Source organism: Saccostrea echinata, unplaced genomic scaffold, assembly GCF_033153115.1.
Source record: "Saccostrea echinata isolate AGI-Se365-2 ecotype Australia unplaced genomic scaffold, CSIRO_AGI_Sech_v1 ptg000009l, whole genome shotgun sequence".
Taxonomy (NCBI): Eukaryota; Metazoa; Mollusca; class Bivalvia; order Ostreida; family Ostreidae; genus Saccostrea; species Saccostrea echinata.
Window position 1 is genome coordinate 47093542 of NW_026889758.1, and position 21459 is coordinate 47115000.

The following is a 21459-nucleotide window of genomic DNA, read 5'->3' on the forward strand; positions in this document are numbered from 1 at the left end:
CTGTTTAAAATAGAGAAATGCATCAAATTAAATGACGTCATATATCGGGAATGGTACTCCATTATGGTATATTCTTTCCTGATTTATTACAGTCATATACTCAACTAATATTTAAGCCAGTTTCAAAACTTTTTGAAAACATTAAATTTTTAGGGCACAATAAAGCTAAAACCATACCTTCTTCTTTAAGGTCAAGATCTAGTAAATGAGGAGTGCCTATAGATTTCTCAAATTTGAGAAACAAATTCCTTGAATGATCTATTACAATTATAGCTGAATAAATTTAGGTGTATCGGGACATACTTTTTAGATAAACTCAACGAAAAATCTATTTAAAACTGCCCTTTTCAATAAAAAATTAAGAAAATCAGATATAAAAATGGGAGTTTTCTCTATCTCTGACAAAGGAAATGTATCAATATTGCCTACAGTCTCTCAGAAAACGGTTTTTCATATCTTCTTGACCTCTGCTTTAAAATTATATTAAATTGAATATAGGCATCGGGGTTACTTTTGACATGATTTCAACTTGATTTACATAAAAATGTGTAATTTTCTACATAATTCTGTTATAGCCGTAAAGTACGGGGAAAAAGAAGTTTAAAATCAATTATGACGTCATAATGGGTCTAGCACAAAAAAGACAGTCTAAACTCATTTACTAGATCTTGACCTTAAGGTGTATTCTTTCACAAAGTAGATTTCTAACTTTTGGCATTTTAGGAATCTTTTAGTATTGATATTACTTGCACCCCACACCTCTGCATTATACAAAAGAATTGGTTTAACAGTAGAGTCAAATACATGTATACTCGTTTTAATCCCAGGATTCAAATTAATAAAATCATTTCTCAATTTATAATATGCTATTAACGCCTTTTTATAAAGCTCTGATCTTGCTACATGAAAACTTCCAGATGCAGTTAGGTGAACTCCAAGATATTTGTACCTAGATACACAGTCTATCCTATTATTTTGAAACATTAGTTTTTGCGTAAAATTACGACCAGCTTTATTAAAGATCATGACTTTAGTTTTTTGAATGTTTACCTTTAAACACCAATCAGAGCAATACTTTTCAAGTTTAGAAAGTCTTGCTTGTATACCTTTAGCTGATGATGATAAAATAACAATGTCATCTGCGTACATTAAACAGTTAACAGTTTTTGTCTGAAGTGATACTTCATCAATACATGAATCTAAATATGATGGAAAATCATTTATAAATATTTTAAATAAAGAAGGGCTCAAGTTATCCCCTTGACGGACACCTATAGCTATTGGAAATGGATCCGAGAAGAACCTTCCAGTTTTCTGACACATGCCTGACTATTCTTATATATATTACTTATAATATTATAAAATTTAGATCCAACATTCCTGTGAAGTAATTTGAGCTTTAATCCTGTGTGGATAACGCTGTCAAAAGCTTTATGAAAGTCAATAAAACAAGCATATAGTCTTCCTTCTTTTAAGCTACAGTATTTATCAATTAAACACCTTAGCACAAATAGATGATCAGATGTTCTTGCATCTTTGGTAAAACCCATTTGAGATTGGTGAATTAAATTATGTTCTTTAAGAAATTTATCTAACCTAGAGTTCAGAATGCTGTTGAATAACTTGCCAAGTGTGCTGGTAATTGTAACACCCCTATAATTTGCAGGGTTGTTTGGATCCTCAGACTTAAAAATTGGACTTGAGTACCCGTTACTCCAAGTTTGAGGATAAATACCATATGTGAAACAACTATTAAAGAGCTTATGTATACAGGAGAGTAAATAGGACTGACTATGTTTTAACATTTCATTAGATATCAAATCAAGCCCCTTGGCTTTTCCATATTTTAAATTTGCTATTGCATCTACAATTTCCTTATGTGAAATCTTGAAATCCAGTTCATTAAAGGATGGATTTTTCTCCATGTCAGCCAAAATTAAACCTAGCTCTTGTATCCTTGATTTAAAAGAGTTATCACAAACAGAATGAAGGTTGCGAGAATTATTTACCCACGTTTCAGAATCTATCTTTGCGGCAGAATTGTCTTTATTATCATCTTTTAGGTCATTAATTAATTTCCAATATTGTTTTGGTTGTTTATTTTGAAGTGCATCAAGTTGATTTAGAATGGAGTTTTGGAAATTTTTTCGCTTAAATTTTCTTAATTTATTGTACTCTCTAAGAAGTCTATAGTAATGATTCTTAACGACTGGATCCTTTGGAAATATGCTATAAATTTTTCCATGCGCAATCAATCTACGGCGCATTGTTTGCAAGTCTGAATCAAACCACTGACTTTTTATTTTTATGCTTTTTAATATTCTTACTTTTATGACCTGGCTTATTTAATGACATGTTAGCAGCAGTTATGATAATGTCATTAAATTCTTCTGCCTTTTTCTCGATATCAGTAGAAGTAGATTCTGTAATAAAAGAATCTAAAAAAGACTTGATTTTTTCTTGTATCCTATCTGAACTTAGAGCCATCTGAAATTTAATAGGGGAATCTTCATTCCATTTAAAATTTTGAGGGGCGGGATGCAAGGTTCTGGCATTAGTAGCATTTGAATTAATTTCCTGAAATTTTGCTAAAACTTCCCATGATATTTTACAGTGACAATCAGAAAGAGTTGGGATAAAATTTGATACCCTAAAATATAGAATTCGTTAACTAAGTGTTCACTTGTAACAAGATAGTCAACTGTGCTTTGACCATGTGTGTTAAAACATGTGTAATCACCAAAAATATCCCCCATACATCTACCATTAATAATTCTCAACTGATTACTAATACAAAAATCAATCAATTCTTTACCCGTTTCATTTAAAATGACATCACGATTACTACGTTTACAAAAATTATCATCAATCTTATACGTTTTACAAAGAGGAAGGTACCTTACATCATCATGTTCTATAAAATCATCTGATGAAGCAGTGCGTGCATTCATATCCCCACAAATCATAATTTCCCCCTTATTCTTAAACTTATTAATATCTTTCTCAATAATTTCAATAACATCATAATTTAACTTTTGAAAGTAAGTTGAATTGGATGGTGGAATGTAACATGCACAAAGATAAATATCATTTTGAAGATTAAAAAACCTTTTTTCTATCTTAATCCACTGAAAATCTTTCTGGGTACCTGGTAATAACTTAATATGTTCCTTAATACAGTTTTTACGAAAAATGCCAATTCCCTCATAAAATCTTCCATTTGCAGACATGTCCCTACATACAGGGATAGATGCTCAAAATAATTTTCCCTCTCTGGTACACGTGTACCTCCGTAGTACCTCGATTGTCAGAATTAATCTCTCTTAGTTTCGTCCGTCATTCTTTATCTTACACGCGTATTTTTTGTATATATGAAAATCGCATTCGTTTTTCTGTTCATCCATATAGGCCTACATTCATTATAATCACTGAGAAAATCACGCCGTCTGAAGCTTCTAGGAAATGAATATCTATAATTCATAGATGTAGATCATATAGTGAAGAAACCGATCTCAAATAAAATTCTAATATTTTAAATAAAACTGAAGGACATAAAGATCCAGATATAAATTAAATTTATTCATGAAATAGATTTCAGTGTTCAGAACTATGACAAAAGGTAGACGTGTCAAAACGAAAAAAAAAACCCACAGGAATAAAAAAAATCTGCGTCGACGCTCACCAACACTATGCAAAATCACATCATTATCTTATTCTTTCTCTATTTTAAAAATATTGCTACGAAGACCTTTTGTCTTGGGCATAATCATAATCACGCTCCTTATTCAGCTGTTATTCCGGAAATGATTACCGTAAATCTTCTTTTTTTTAAACATCACATGAGTCGATCACGTGACGCCTTGCAAGTGCTTCCTTAAAATGGCATAAAACAAGGACCCTAGAAAATTCCATAGGTGGGATCAGGTGCATAGGAGAAGTAAGCATCCGCAGTTGACCAGTCACACCCGCCGCCCAAGCCCTGTGTAAAGTTTAAATCTATAGTTTAGTTGTTTTGTTTTGATCCGACTAGTTTACCTTTTCTTCAAATTATAGGTTAAGAACTGAAGCTCTCCGGAAAAAATATTGAAAAAATTTTCTTCGTCCATCCTAATTTTTTCAGATTACCTGATTTCAGCAACCATAGAGCATGACAGAAAAATCTACATCAGTTTACTTTTTTTCGTCCTGAGCACTTCCGGTCGCCGCCGAAAGTGAATTTTAAAAATTGCGCTTTCTGTCTTTCAAACTCAAGAAATCACATTTTGATATTTTTAAACATGCATTTGTGACATCAATTGATTAACCAGAAGTCTCTGACGAGACTGTAGCTCTACTGAACAAAGGAAGATAAAAGTAGCACTGGGACTTGAAACTTTGCAATAGCAATAAATAGAATTATGATCCTTGGTTTAGTCTCTTTTTGTGGCAAGAATTATTGCAATCAGACTAAAACTGTAGGAAGAGTAGCCTTTTAAAACAATTTTTTAGAAATTTTGATTTTAGTAACCATGGCAACATCATTCAACAAAATCAAAAAACAATAAAGAAAATTGTGTATATCTGTGTAGTCTACTTTTGTGCCAAGTTATACTGAAATCTGACCAAAACTGTAGGATGAGTAGTGTTTTAATAGTATTTGAAGAAAAATTTTATTTTTAGTAGCCATGGCAACACCATTTTTCGAAATCAAAAACCGTAAAAGAAATATATGTATCTAAGTGTAGTCTACTTGTGTGTCAAGTTATACTGAAATCTGACCCAAACTGTAGGAGGAGTATCATTTTGAAAGAATTTTTAGGAAATTTCCACTTTAAGTAACCATGGCAACACCATTCATCAAAATTAAACACGGATAAACAGAATAATGTATCTTATTATGGTCTGCTTGTTTGCAAAATTATATTGAAATCAGATCAAAACTGTAAGAGGAGTAGCATTTTGAAAGAAGTTCACAGAAATGTGTGTTTTTAGTAACCATGGCAACACCGTTCATTGAAATCAAAAACCAATATACAGAATTATGTATCTTAGTGTAGTCTACTTATGTGCCAAATTATATTGAAATCAAACCAAACATAGGGGGAAAAAAGGGAAAAACTTACCTGTACAAACACTGGAATTTGTAAGTGTCCCACCTTACAACAACAAAAATTGGGGGGGGGGGGGGGACCAGTACCTATAAAAGGAAAATTTGCTATAGCAAAATACTAAAATACTATACTCAGATAAAGTGGTGTGGTGGCAAGCACCTCTGGTCCCCCCTCCCACCGCGTTCTACGGGCCGGCTGTCTCGCAGGAAATTTGATTTTAGTTTAAAATCGATTTCATAAAAATTGTAATGCAACTGTATTTCATTTCGCTCAGAAAAGTCCTTTTTAGTGTATATATATATATATATATATATATATATATATATATATATATATATATATATATATATATATATATATATATATATATATATATATATATATATATATATAATTTATGGATGGCAATCGATTACAGAATTGCTAAACGGTTAATCGCAAGACGTTCCGACCGATTAATCGGTTAATCGTTTCAAAATACACATTTTTTCCGAAGTAAATCTATTTATATACACATGAAGAAGGGTTTTTTTCTTCATTTGGATGTACATGTATTTTTCTTCAATTTCAAAAGACAAGAAAAAATTCAGAAAACCGTGAACCTTGCCTCAGAAATCAGACACGAAATTTCCTGTGCACACAGGTTCATTCTGCATTGTCACCATAATCAAACCTATGCTCGAACTTCCACTTAATTTACAATGCTTCTTCTAATGATATGATTTAATAGATAACGACAAAAGATAGGCGTACTAATTCACAGTGCTCAACGCGTTGATTAATTTATTATCATCAAAGAATTACGGGACAGTCGGGGTAGCGACAAAATGTTTTTAAAATCAGTATTAATTAACACTTCCCAAACTGACCAATTACTTTCTCCGGAGAGCCATAATTACCTCCAGTTTATCTTAATTATAAGATTTGTAAAACGCTGAGTTATCAACTTTTCACAGGTAATTCACATGTCAATATTTTATGCAGAGGTTTCCTTTTTAAAAATGAATTTTAAAAAAATTGCGCTCAAAGTTACATATATTTTATTTTTCCGACTAACCGATTACAGATTTTCTAACCGATTACCATCGTTTCGACCGATTAATCGATTAACCGGTTACAAATTGCCATCCCCAATATATATATATATATATATATATATATATATATATATATATATATATATATATATATATATATATATATATATATATATATATATATATATATATATATATATATATATATATTAAAAGAGCAAAGAGCAGTAAAACCATTTATTACATTTTCAACAGTGAAATACTGTGATTAATTTATTGAATAAAAGTGATATTCTCTCACAGTGTGAAAGAATACCAAAATGATATTCTCTCTCAGTGTGAAAGGATATCAAAGTAAGTAAAAAATAATTTCTGGCCTGTCATAAGATAGAGATAGCAACTAAACATCTTGATAGAGCTAAAACTGCAATTTTCTTCCCAAATGTATTGCTAAAATCCATGCTATGTAATGTTTTCAATCTCACAACTGCTAAGCTATGACGACTCAACCGCTCAACTATGACGTCAAGCCTAGCTATGACGCTGTGTTAAGAAAAGACAGAGGCAAAGGGAAAATCAAAGAAAATGTAATAAATAGAAAATTCAATCTTTTTGTAGATGAATATGGAATTTATTTCACTCGTGAGACAGGATTTTTTTTATATTTTCACTCGTGCTTCGCACTCGTGAAAATATAAAAAAAAATCCTGTCCCACTCGTGAAATAAATTCCATATTCATCTTCAAAACATTGAATATCCTCTATCTCTTTGATCAAACTATACAATGTATAGATAAACCATAATGTATTTTTTTTTCAGATTAGCTGCCCTTTTAAGAAGTGATGAACGATAATTGTTACATGTTCAAGTGATACAGCAGTGGCGTCGAGGGCACAGGTGTCTCAAAATTAAAAAAAAAGAAAAGAAAAGAAGGACAGAAACATTTATTACCGTTTTTGATTAATAAAAGTGTGATTTACTTAAAAAAGTAAGAAGTTGACAAAAAAGGTAAATTTTCATGTACGGAATAAACGTTCATAAAACAATCCTTTGACATTATTATGTGCACGTGCCTCTTTGTTATGTTTCTACTCCATAACTAAGACAGCTAGCGAAGAAATAGAATTGTATAAACAAGGGAAACTTTATTATTTAAACATTTTGATTAAAGTATGAAAAAAGTGAAATAAAAATCCCCTTGGAAATAGCGAACAGAGTTTTTATAATTATTTTTTATTAATTATGATTTTTTTTATGAAAAAGTTTACACATCATGGCGTATCTGAATTCATTTCCCATTAGAATTTTTCGGTGATACAGAAAATACATGCTTTGTAACAAAGTTAAAGGGGATAAAGTAACGTGCGTGTATGTGCAACAGCGGCTGTCAGCTATCATTCGCAACTGTACTCGGCAATGCTGGTACCGGACATCCATGACTGTACCTGCTCTGTTGCGGATGTTAGCTGACAGACCCCACTCTCTATGTGGAGTGGGGTCTGTCAGCTAACATCCGCAACTGTACTCGGCAGTGCTGGTACCGGACATCCATGACTGTACCTGCTCACTAATGTCAAAAACGGAATGGCAGAGCAAGATTTTCCGGATTGTTCAACATATTAAACTATATGTTGTTAATGAAGTATGGCATTGTTTTTGGCATTGTTTTGGCATTGTTTAAGTATGGATTGTTTTTAATGAAAAATACGAAATGTGTTAATATGGAGGAAAGAAAATTTCTGATTTTAAATAAATCTACTTTATGGAAGGCTGTAATCGCCAAAACGGTAACGATAACTGGCTTAGTGAATATATCGCGGAAAATATATGTAAACTTGACTATGCCTAAATTTTGTATATCTATGACTGTATACCTGTGCCTGATATACAACATCTGCGACTGTACCTGTGCCGTACATACACACTACCACTGACTCAACCCGCGCTTGATTAATAACATCCATGACAAGAAATTCTGTGGATTTTCTCCGATTTCAATTTAGACTGAATTCAATCAAAGCGCAATTAACGCTAATCTTTATATCATCCATGACAGTGATACCGAGAAAAACGATGTCAGCAGTGATTAGAGAAAGATCCAAAACTTTTACAGATTTAAATTTAAAGCTTTATGATCAGAGAACAATATGAACCAGGTCTTAATTTTTTTTTTTTCGGGGGGGGGGGGGGGCTGAGTGCATGATTTCAATATCCTACGTGCTCAATAATAATGATGAATTTAAAAATGAAACATGCTCATATAATTATAGAAAATATACGAGTAAATAATAAACAAAGTAAAATAAAAAAGGAAATTAAAATAAATATTGGAATTAATTTGTAATCCTTAATTTTATGTTAGAAAGTATAAGTACGTCACAATATTATTAATTTCACCCATTTCATTGATCACGCAAGTGGTGTCAATGAAAAACACAGTTATTTTCCACATAAATATACATTTGTATGTCTTACGATATACGATACGATACGGGTGGAATGGGCTGATCCACCCGTTTTCAATGTGTTATATATAAACATCTCAAGTGCACCCCAGGAAGTAGCCTCCTATGCCCTGAAAAAGAACAGTTCCTGACAAAACACCTTTATTTATTTACAAAGTACATAAAATTTACTAGGCACAGGTATCAAAGTTGTAAAAATAGGCTGGAAGAACCCCCCCCCCCAAAAAAAAAATTTCAAAAGAAATAAAAGTTAATTTTATATGCATGGAACAATTAAACAATTAAACATCTTGACTGGTCGATAACCGTGGTGTGATACCTGAAATATGCAGGGTATGGTATTATAATAATTGATCATATTAAAGGAAATTAATGCTATAATTATCGATAACATCCGAAGAAAATATTTGTATAAGTAAATATTTTTATTGGATCTACCTCTCTAAGATTCTGCTGTACTGTCCAGACAACTCTAGAAATTTTACACCATGACTGTACCGGTGTCTGATTGACAACATCCACAACTGTACCTGTCCAGTTCACACACTTTATTCTACATCCATGACTGTACCAGTACTTATAAACAACATTCATGACTGAACCTGTGCCTTGTAAACAACATCCATGACTGTACCTGTGCCTTATAAACAACATCCCTGACTGTACCTGTGCAGTATACACATCTTACTCTACATCCATGACTGTACCTGTGCCTTATAAACAACATCCACGACTGTACCTGTGTATATATACATACTTTATTCTACATCCCTGACTGTACCTGTGCCTTATAAACAACATCCACGACTGTACCTGTCTAGTACTCACACTTTATTCTACATCCATGACTGTACTTGTGCCTTATAAACAACATCCCTGAGTGTACCTGTGTATATATACATCTAACTTTACATCCCTGACTGTACCTGTGCCTTATAAACAACATCCACGACTGAACCTGTGTATATATACATACTTTATTCTACATCCCTGACTGTACCTGTGCCTTATAAACAACATCCACTACTGTACCTGTCCAGTACACACACTTTATTCTACATCCATGACTGTACCTGTGCCTTATAAACAACATCCACGACTGTACCTGTCCAGTACACACACTTAATTCTACATCCATGACTGTACTTGTGCCTTATAAACAACATCCCTGACTGTACCTGTGCAGTATACACATCTAACTTTACATCCCTGACTGTACCTAGCTGTGCCTTATAAACAACAACCACGACTGTACCTGTGCATATATACATACTTTATTCTACATCCCTGACTGTACCCGTGCCTTATAAATAACATCCACAACTGTACCTATCCAGTACACACACTTTATTCTACATCCATGACTACTTGTGCCTTATAAACAACATCCCTGACTGTACCTGTACAGTATACACATCTAACTCTACATCCCTGACTGTACCCGTGCCTTATAAACAACAACCACGACTTTACCTGTCCAGTATACGTACACACACTTTATTCTACATCCATGACTGTACTTGTGCCTTATAAACAACATCCACGACTGTACCTGTCCAGTACACACACTTTATTCTACATCCATGACTGTACCTGTGCCTTATAAACAACATCCACGACTGTACCTGTCCAGTACACACACTTTATTCTACATCCATGACTGTACCTGTGCCTTATAAACAACATCCCTGACTGTACCTGTGCAGTATACACACTTTATTCTACATCCATGACTGTACTTGTGCCTTATAAACAACATCCACGACTGTACCTGTGCATATATACATACTTTATTCTACATCCCTGACTGTACCTGTGCCTTATAAACAACATCCACGACTGTACCTGTGCAGTACACACATTTTATTCTACATCCCTGACTGTACCTGTGTCTTATAAACAACATCCACGACTGTACCTGTCCAGTACACACACTTTATTCTACATCCATTACTGTACCTGTGCCTTATAAACAACATCCACAACTGTACCTGTGTATGACACACACTACATCTATGACTGTTCCTATGCCTTATAATCAAGATTTACACACAATAAACTTCTCAGGGTTTAAGAGGTACGCGCGTATTTAAGGTCTTCCGTTTTCACAGAAGACCTTATAGTGATTCCACTGTTTCTTATTAGTCCCCTACCGGTGAAACCGGTGGGGACTATAGGTTTCCTCTGAGTCTGTCCGTCCGTCTGTCCGTCTGTCTGTCCAGCTGTCTGTCTGTCCGTCTGTCTGTCTGTCTGTCCCTCTGTCTGTCTATCAGTCTGTCCCACTTGGTTTTCCGCACTTTTTTTCCTAAACGCTTGCAGATATTGAGCTGATTTTTGGTATGAGAGTGTATCTTGATGAGTTACAGATCAAGTTTGCATTTCGTTCCGCTTCATTGATTTTTGACGGAATTACGGCCTTTTCAATTTTTGCGGGTTTTCCGCAATTTTCTTCTGTTAAGGAAAGTAACACAAAAATAGAGATCGGTGCCGGCATGTCCTTGTCTTGTTTCTATATTTACATTTTCAGCTAAAATATCTAGAAGTCATAGGAAATGAAAATACAATAATGTATATAAAACAAAAACCATGTGAAATAAGTGAGTTTTGGAGAAATATTATGGTGAAAAACTATGTAGGTCCCTTTTATCAACATTTTACATAGGAAATGCATTGAGAATTGCAAAAACACTGATTTGCCAAAAATCTATAATAAAAAAAAATTAAAAAAAAAAAAAAAAAAAAAAAAAAAAAAAAAAAAAGGTTTGCTTGGTAGGTTAAACAATCCAGAATATAGCCTGTTTATTACAATTAAAACTACTCAAGAGTTCTTGAAAAATTCTATACGAGAAGTTGTCTGAGCAAGAACTAGAAAACGGTAAGAGATTAAGACACCAAACTTATATGAGCAACAGTCCTTAAGATGTACGCAAAACCATTTTGCTTCAAAGCGTCAGCCGTAACTTCCAGTCGTCACAGGAAGTGATAAAAGAAATCAAAAATTTCAACTTTTTTTTTTAATTGAAAATTGCATCACTTTATTGCATCTTTTTCGCAGATTCGAAAGATGTTGGTCCCACCGGAAACAAATACGACAACTTCCGGTTATAAGAGAAAAACTAAATAATTTGAGTATTTTACTTTCCCATAAATATTCTTTATAGATAAAGTATTTGAAATGAATTTAAATATGTTATTCAGAGTGCAAATGTCTAGAGTAACCTTGAAAACGTCAACTTCCAGTTTAAGGAGATTGCACGTTGGATTTTCACGCTGACGACCAGGGTTAAATTTCCAGAGTGTCTGAATTTCTTTTATCACTTTTTCAGCTTGAATTTACGTTTTTATTTTCAGAATCGGACGGAAGACCTCTCATTGCTCGCAATGAGATTCTAGTGTATACTGTATTTGGACCATCCTACCATAAAAAATAACAATATTTAAACAATTTTATTTCACTCACAAATTTTGATCTTTAAGTGTGTCCTTGACTCTCAAAATTTGACCATGAAAATCAATTAGAATCAAGTTCGAGACACGAATAATCATCAGTGTACAGGTGGAAAACTCAAAGCTATAAGGCAACTCATAGCCAATTACTATTATTAATTTTAATTAATTTTAATAAACATTTGTCGTATACGTTTGACGCATAATCAGTTGTAAACTATGATAATCATACCCCGCAACTTTGGGATTGGCACAGAAGAAGGTGTAAAAATGTTTTCATAGTTGAAAACATTTTAGGAGGGAATAGTGCATTTTATCGTGTTAACAAAGAAAGACCTATTGAAAATAATTATTGCAGTACATATAATACTACATGTATCTACACTTCACAATTCAATGTTTAAATGGCATTCAAAAGAATTAAGAAATAAGCCAATGATGAAATATGACATAAACAGGAGGGGAAAATGAGGAAAAAGTTGGATTTTTTTTCATGTGTTTAAGAGCCCTCTATACAATGCACACTAAAGAGTTCTAATTTTGTGGTACATTTATGCAAATAGAGTAATTAATCTGCCCTTTCATCAAGAACAAGCATTCTGAGAGTATTGCATTAGCAATACTAGTCCCCTAGTGTAACCTGGTTCCCGTTAAAAATTGAAAATGCCATAATTCCGTCAAAAATCAATGAAGCGGAACGAAATGCAAACTTCATCTATAACTCATCATGTTAAAGTCACATACCAAAAATCAGCTCAATATCTGCAAGCGTTTAGAAAAAAATTGCGGAAAACCCTGAACAAATGAAAAGGTCGTAATTTCGTCAAAAAGCACTGAAGCGTAACGAAATGCAAACTTGATCTGTAACTCATCAAGATACACTCACATGCCGAAAATCAGCTCAATGTCTGCAAGTGTTTAGAAAAAAGTGCGGAAAACCAAGTGGGACAGACTGATAGACAGACCGACAGACGGACGGACAGACTCAGAGGAAACTTATCGTCCCCTCCGGTTTCTATAAACAACTAATAAAATAAATTGAAACCGGAGGGGACGATAGGTTTCCTCTGAGTCTGTCCGTCCGTCTGTTTGTCCGCCTAGCCGTCCCTCTGTCACTCTGTCCCACTTGGTTTTCCTCACTTTTTTCTAAACGCTTGCAGGTATTAAGCTGTTTTGGTATGTTAGTGTGTATTGATGAGTTACAGATCAAGTTTTTAATTTCGTTTCGCTTCATTGATTTTTGAAGGAATTACAACCTTTTTAATTTTTAAGGGTTTTCCACACTTTTTTCCCAAACATTTGCAGAAATTGGGTTGATTTTTGGTATGTGAGTGTATCTTGATGAGTTACAGATCAAGTTTGCATTATGTTCTGCTTCAATGATTTTTTGACAGAATTACAGTATTTTCAATTTTTAATGGGAACCAGATTACACTTGCCGGTAGGGGACTAGTATTGCTAATGCAGAAGGCTCGTCTCAAAAGCTTTAATACGCATGCTTGAATAAACCATATGATAGCAAGAATGATAGTAAAATTCTGCCACCTATCGCAGAGTTAATTTAGAAAGTAAACATATTGGAATGATTTTTTCATATTTATATACCGAATATTTATGTGAATTTTATCAAAAAACATAACTTATTTGGGAAAACAAAGAGAAATAAGTCTATAATTTTGGTAAAACTTCATCTCTATAGAAATCGACGGAAAATATTTTTATCCCCCCCCCCCTCACTGAAACAACAATTCCTTTTTCAAGTATTATGAATTGTTATTTCACAAATTCAAATTTATACCAATTGTTTGTTGTTTCAGGGGAGTGAGTTATTGGGGGTGGGGGTGGATGAGGGTGTAGAACATATATTTACAGACTAAAAGCAGCAAAAATAGTCATTTTATTGCCAATGAATCTAATATGTCAGGTGACTTTTACATAAGTTAAACATACGGAGAGATTTTATGGTTATTTATCCATTTCCATGAGTATTTGAAAATCTGGATCACTTGTTATGTTTAAAGCCCGATTTCAATTTATAAAATTGTCTTACCCTTCCCCCTCTTTATGAGAAGAGTTGTAAATGAGCAGTTAACTTTTTGACACTGGTTTTAAAATAATTAATCCATTACTTATAAACTCTTCTACAATAATAATTAAACTTGGCAGAAGTTGTGAAGGCGAGGATGGAGTATATCGAAAGAAGGAGTATTTCCTCTTAAAAACAAAAGTATAAATCCCATGCAGGCATATGATTCAATTTTTTTTGACGGGGTGGGGGTTGCATTGGGGGTGGGGGTTCGGGTCACAAACGAAAAAGAACAAACTTTAAGTAGAGCCTTGAATTTTTTAGATGTTGTTAATAAAGCAAAGATGCAGTCATGGAAGTAGAATAATGTGTGTACTGGACAGGTACAGTCGTGGATGTTGTTTACAAGGCACAGGTACAGTCAGGGATGTAGAGTTAGATGTGTATACTGCACAGGTACAGTCGTGGATGTTGTTTATAAGGCACAGGTACAGTCATGGATGTAGAGTTAGATGTGTATACTGCACAGGTACAGTCAGGGATGATGTTTATAAGGCACAGGTACAGTCATGGATGTAGAGTAAGATGTGTATACTGCACAGGTACAGTCAGGGATGTAGAATAAAGTGTGAGTACTAGACAGGTACAGTCGTGGATGTTGTTTATAAGGCACAAGTACAGTCAGGGATGTAGAATAAAGTATGTATATATGCACAGGTACAGTCGTGGATGTTGTTTATAAGGCACAGGTACAGTCATGGATGTAGTTAGATGTGTATACTGCACAGGTACAGTCAGGGATGTTGTTTATAAGACACGGTACAGTCATGGATGTAGAATTGTGTGTACTGGACAGGTACAGTCATGGATTTTGTTTGTAAGGCACAGGTACAGTCGTGGATGTTGTTTATAAGGCACAGGTACAGTTATGGATGTTGTTTATAAGGCACAGGTACAGTCATGGATGTTGTTTATAAGGCACAGGTACAGCCATGGATGTTGTTTATAAGGCACAGGTACAGTCATGGATGTTGTTTATAAGCACTGGTACAGTCATGGATGTAGAATAAAGTGTGTGTACTGGACAGGTACAGTTATGGATGTTGTCAATCAGACACCGGTACAGTCATGGTGTAAAATTTCTAGAGTTGTCTGGACAGTACAGCAGAATCTTAGAAAGGTGGATCTAATAAAAATGTTTACTTATACAAATATTTTCTTCGAATGTTATCGATAATTATAGCATTAATTTCCTTTAATATGATCAATTATTTTAATACCATACCCTACATATTTTAGGTATCACACCACGGTTATCGACCAGTCAAGATGTTAATTGTTCAATGCATATAAAATTAATTTTTATTTCTTTTGAGAATTTATTAATTTTTTTTTTTTTTTTTTGGGGGGGGGGGGTTTCTTCCAGCCTATTTTTACAACTTTGATACCTGTGCCTAGTAAATTTTATGTACTTTGTAAATAAATAAAGGTTTTTTTGTCAGGAACTATTCTTTTTCATGCAGGGCATAGGAGGCTACTTCCTGGGGTGCACTTGAGATGTTTATATATAACACATTGAAAACGCGTGGATCAGCCCATTCCACCCGTATATATCGTAAGTCATATATTTATGGGAAAAAATCTGTGTTTTTCATTGACACCACTTGCGTGATTAATGAAATGGGTAAAATTAATAATATTGTGACGTACTTATACTTTCTAACATAAAATTAAGGATTACAAATTAATTCCAATATTTATTTTAATTTCCTTTTTTATTTTACTTTGTTTATTGTTTACTCATATATTTTCTATAATTATACTAGCATGTTTCATTTTAAATTCATCATTATTATTGAGCACGTAGGATATTGAAATCATGCACCCAGCCCCCCCCCTCCCCCCCCCCCAAAAAAAAAAAAATTAAAGACCTGGCTCATATTGTACTCTGAACATGAAGCTTTAAACTTAAATCTGTAAAAGTTTTGGATCCTTCCCTAATCACTGCTGACATCGTTTGTCTCGGTATCACTGTCATGGGTAATATAAAGATTAGCGTTAAGGATGGATTCTTCTCATATTTCTTATAATGGCAGAATCTTGATTTTCTGAATACTCAATATTCAGACTGTTTACACTATTTTAACATCCAAAAACTTTGGTGTCATCGGCCTTGATTTTCAGTCAAGGTCATTTGAAAGTTAGTCCTAAAAATAGTACTTTTACACAGAGAAGTTTTGAAATTTATGCATATAAGTAAATTTTGCTGACTGAAAAATATCTTTCACCATAAAATTAAAGTTGTTACTTATTGTTGATGCCTAATTCATATGAAATGAGCTGGTGAAAAGATAACATGAAATCCTTTATATTCAATAAATACATTTAATCCGAATTTCCTCGATATTTTTTCAAAATTCTCAGTTTACATGAATTCACATGAAATTTCATCTCAATTTTTACAATTGACCATATAATGTCAAATATTTAGATTTTTGTCTGATAAATATTCAAAGGTTCAAGATTAATTTACAAGGTAAAAAAGATATAGTAATCAGGCAAATTATTGAAAAAAATTAGCCCGAATTTGCTCTATACTTTCTGAAATCTTCAATTTACAGAGTGTTTTAAATGTCCATAAGAAAGATTTTTAATCCCCAAAAATATATCAATTTGGTGTAATTGTGACATAAATACATTCATTTCTACCAGTTATATATTCTATTTTTATGGTATTTTACACTAATGATATTCAAAATATTCATTTCGAATTTCCTCTGTCATTTTATTCTTATGAATGTTATGTTTGACAATTTTATAAAATACATCAATTTTCTAGTGGCAATTACAGAAAAATTATCGCATACATTCTTCACATGCACAGGACTAATTCAAAGCAACTTCACCTTCAATATAACTAGGAATAAATAATAAACCTTCCAAAAAGTTATGAGAAAAATCATACATAAAATTTTCATAGACTAGAAAAGATTTCAATACATTATTTATGACATAAACATGAAATCAATATACATGTATAGTGAACATACCATTCAATGCTTAATATATGAATATCAGAGGGACTAATATATATGCCTATACATATATATGTAGTTATATTCATATAGGTCCCTGGTATTATGTTATTATTGGATATTTTACATTTGTAAACTGAGTTTTGAAAACAACAAGCAAATTCAAAAAATGGTGGTCCCCCGCTTTCGATGTCTTAGTGGATGGGATGCCATTATTTATGGCATATTGTAATTGTCTTGTTTGTTTGTCCTGTCTTATCTGTGCATCATACAAAAAGACATAAATTATTGAATTAATAACAGTTATGGCAAAGACTATAGCTTCTCAAAACTACAACAAACTTCAAAATCAAGGTCATGAGGTCAAATATCATAATAAAATCCAAAAGATCTTCTCACAAGTGATGCACATGTAAAAAAAAATATCAGAAACCAGAGTATACAATCAGAAAGGTCTTGAAACAGGTAATGCACATGTCAGATGTAAATACCATATCTTCTGTCAATCAAACGTTATTAGCAATGATAAACTTTAAAAATTAGGTCAAACTTCAAGGTCATGGGATTAAAAATCATAGTACATTTGGAAATGCTTGTCACGGGTAAAGCACTTGTCAAATATGAATGCCCTATCTTTGCTCCTTCAAAAGTTAGCAAACTGATGAAATGTTTGAATATTAGGTCAAACTGGAAGGTCAAGGTCACGGAGTCAAATATAATAGCATATTCCGAAACATTTTGACACAGGTAACGCACTTGTCAAATATGAATACCATATCATATGTCATTCAAAAGTAATCACCAAATACAAAATTTTTGAAATTTAGGTCAAACATGAAGGGTCGCCCGCGTGGCGCAGTGGTTACAGCGTCTGCTCTGCAGTCGCGAAGTAAGGAGTTGATCCTTACGTCCCAGGTTCGAATCCCACTGTGGGACGTGGAGACCGGTCCTTCGGATGAGACCGTATAAACCGAGGTCCCGTGTCGCAGTAAGTGCTGGCACGAAAAAGATCCCTCACTGCTCAATGGCCATAAGTGCCGAGCATAGGACAAAATTTGCAGCTCTCCACCGGCAAGTGGTGGCGTCTCCATATGAGTGAAAAATTCTTGAGAGGGACGTTAAACAGCATACAAGCAAACAAACAAACATGAAGGTCAAGGTAAGGGGGTAAAAAATTAAAGCATGCTCCGAAACACTTTCTCACTACTAATGCACAGGTCAACTGTGAAAGCCCTAACCATTCTAAATCAAAAGTTATAAGCAAAGATAAAAATTTTGAAAAGTAGGTCAAACTTCAAGGTAATGGTCATGGGGTCAAAAGTCATAGTACATTTGGAAAGGTATTCTTACAGGTAATGTTCATATTTAATACGAGAGCCCTATCTTTTCTCATTTAAATTTAATGACCAATTTAAAGAAATGTTAATTTTTTGAAAAGTAGGTCAAACTTCAAGATCAAGGTCACGGGGTCAAAAGTCATAGTATAATTTCGAAAGGATTTGTCACAGGTAATGAACAGGCATAATATGAAAGTCCTATCTTTTCTCATTCAAAAGTAATGACCAATTTAAGGTAATGTTAATTTTTTTGAAAAGTAGGTCAAACTTCAGGGCCAAGGCCACGGGATCAAAATTTACAGTATATTTGGAAAGGTCTTGTTACAGGTAATATACATGTGAAATACAAAAGCCCAATCTCTTCTCACTCAAAAGTTATGGCCAAGGTTAAAGTTTTTGTGACAGACATACCGACAGACGAGTGGGATTTAATGTCCCCTCTCTTTCGCGAAAGCGAGAGACAATAAATACCTACACACATTTATAAGTATATAGTTTGTTCAGCACCAATAAATATAACTCCTCAATGTGATCATATATTGCGTTAAATTTGTGGAGTTTTAAGATAACAAAAAAGCCATCTATGACAATCAAATGCCCTTTGACATCTTTGCCTGAATAAGACATCCTTGAACTTTGTAACAATAATATGCATGCAGCTATCAAACTTAATTTCACATTTAGATGCAAAATACTTATTCAAGGATGAATTTCTTTTTGAGAATTTGTAGCTCAAACATTTATTGATCAGTGTCAATAACTTGTATTGAAATTGAATTAAAAATTACCTCTTGAGGGTTTCTACTGCAAGTACATGTATATGTAGTTCATTTGTAAAAATCTAAATTTTAACCCGGCCGCTACCACCAATTTTGTTCGGCATGCTCTTGCTTAAAATCACCCTTTAACTAAATGATCCAAAGCAGGCACATTTTTTGGTATTCCAGAACTGTATTTTAAGATTTTAACTGTATTTGAAAATGTAAAGCAACTGAATACATAGAGCTAGGTATATACCATTTACAAGTTGTTGTGGTGCCAGTACATATAAATCTTCACATTGTAATCTAATGAAAGATAATGCTTGAAAAATTCACTCTGGGAGTAAGATTTCAAATCTGAATCAAAGATTTTGTAAAGTAATCACATTCTACAAAGCATGCACTGTATCGGGTACTTGGGAATCAAATAATTAAACATTATATAATTATAAATAAAACTATTTTTGACTGAAAGTTTCTAAAAAAAAAAAATCAAGAATGGAATCATGCAACAAGCAGCAGTGACATGCATTGACTTCCACATTTCTACAAAAACATTTCTTTGATCAGATAAATATGTAATTCCTGCTTCTGACATGATATATTCTGAGAAAATCTCTTTTCCACAGACAGCCATCATTCATTTGATGTGAGAATTTCTTGCTGAACATGTGTCCACCTGGTGAAAGTCCAAATCTTTTGTTGACCTATAATTTAAAAAAAAGTAATATATTTTACATAGCAGCACAGATGCTGCATTATATGATAGTTAGATAAAGTTGTGTCCATATTTCTTATACATGTACCTCAATAGTCCATCTGCCAGCACTCCTTGCTCAATCATCCTGCATTCTGACCTCCAGTCTTTTTTCTAGTCTAGGGTAAAGTAGGGTTGTTTTTCTCCTAAGAATTAAACATGAACATCCCTTAGACTATTTTTTTAAATTCATGGAAATTGATTATAAGATTAAAAAACTTATCTAATCTTTATTTCATTTATTGATTTAAATGAATGAAAATATTTTAATAGATTCTACCACATGCAATATGTCTTATATTATAGTGTATTGGATATAAATTTATCCTAAAAGTACAGAAAAGTAAAAAAAAAAAAAATAATATAAATAGTTTTTTAACAATAATGTTTCATTTTGCTCTATTTATTAGACAATTGTGTGTTTCAATATTATGGATATTTCCACGTACAATATCAAGTTATTTTTCCGTTTGATTTGTACCCAAGCGGAACACCTTACTTTTCTAATAACTTGATGATTGTTCTGTCTTGAACAAAGTAGGCTAATTAAAAATATAAAATTTGTTGTAATCATATACAAAAAATGCTATTTTTGTGAATTATTATTCCTAAACCTGACGAACACACGAAATATATCCTCTTCAAATGTTGACAAGTCGCGGGAATAAGCAGACGAAATATTGATAACAGGACTTTAATTTCCGTGCGAATTCCCATAAATCAATACAAACCAGCATGTAATTGAATTCAATTTCAAAATTATAAAAATCTTCAGACATATATAACTAACTTACATGCTCACTGCACGACATGACATCAGACGAGGCAACGTGGATCTGCAATCTTGCACATGTTTGTGACCTTCAAGTTCAAGCTTCCCTTTTGGCTGATTGGAATTTCCCGGGCATAAACAATTATGAATTAATTATTCATAACTGTCCCTGGGCTTCTGCAATGCTTCGATAATGTTCACAGTTTGTAGATTTTACAAAACAACCCTCTCGGGTTTTCTACGGAAAATGATCTGGACATGTTGACATTCGCTAGGCCTACCGAACTGCGAATATTATGGCGATTGTCGCAAATCAAAGAAAATATTACGATAAATTTATTAATTTCAAAAGAAATAGATTCAACATTACTTAAACTGACAAATTTACTAATAGTTTTTCCTTCAGTATAATTAAATATGAATTTTTGCATTTTACGACTTGCATCATTTATGGAGACCCATTGACGACGTAAAATGCTGACAAGAATCCATCCTTAATTGCGCTTTGATTGAATTCAGTCTAAATCTAAATCGGAGAAAATCCACAGAATTTTTTGTTGTGGATGTTATTAATCAAGCGCCGGTTGAGTCAGTGGTAGTGTGTATGTACGGCACAGGTACAGTCGCAGATGTTGTATATCAGGCACAGGATACAGTCATAGATATACAAAATGTACGCTGCAGTAAATGTTACTTTTTAGAGATTATAGCGATCCATGGAATGGATTGAG

At 33.2% G+C, this 21459-nt stretch overlaps 1 long non-coding RNA gene across 1 annotated transcript; it reads right to left on the bottom strand.

The window, feature by feature from the left end:
* Positions 1 to 20003: 20003 nt before the first annotated feature.
* On the bottom strand, positions 20004 to 20912 carry LOC133183836 (uncharacterized). The gene is made up of 2 exons (XR_009720741.1): positions 20751 to 20912; positions 20004 to 20102 (listed from the first exon to the last, which is right to left on the bottom strand). It is a non-coding gene; the product is annotated as an uncharacterized LOC133183836 (long non-coding RNA).
* Between the last annotated feature and the right edge of the window lie 547 nt (positions 20913 to 21459).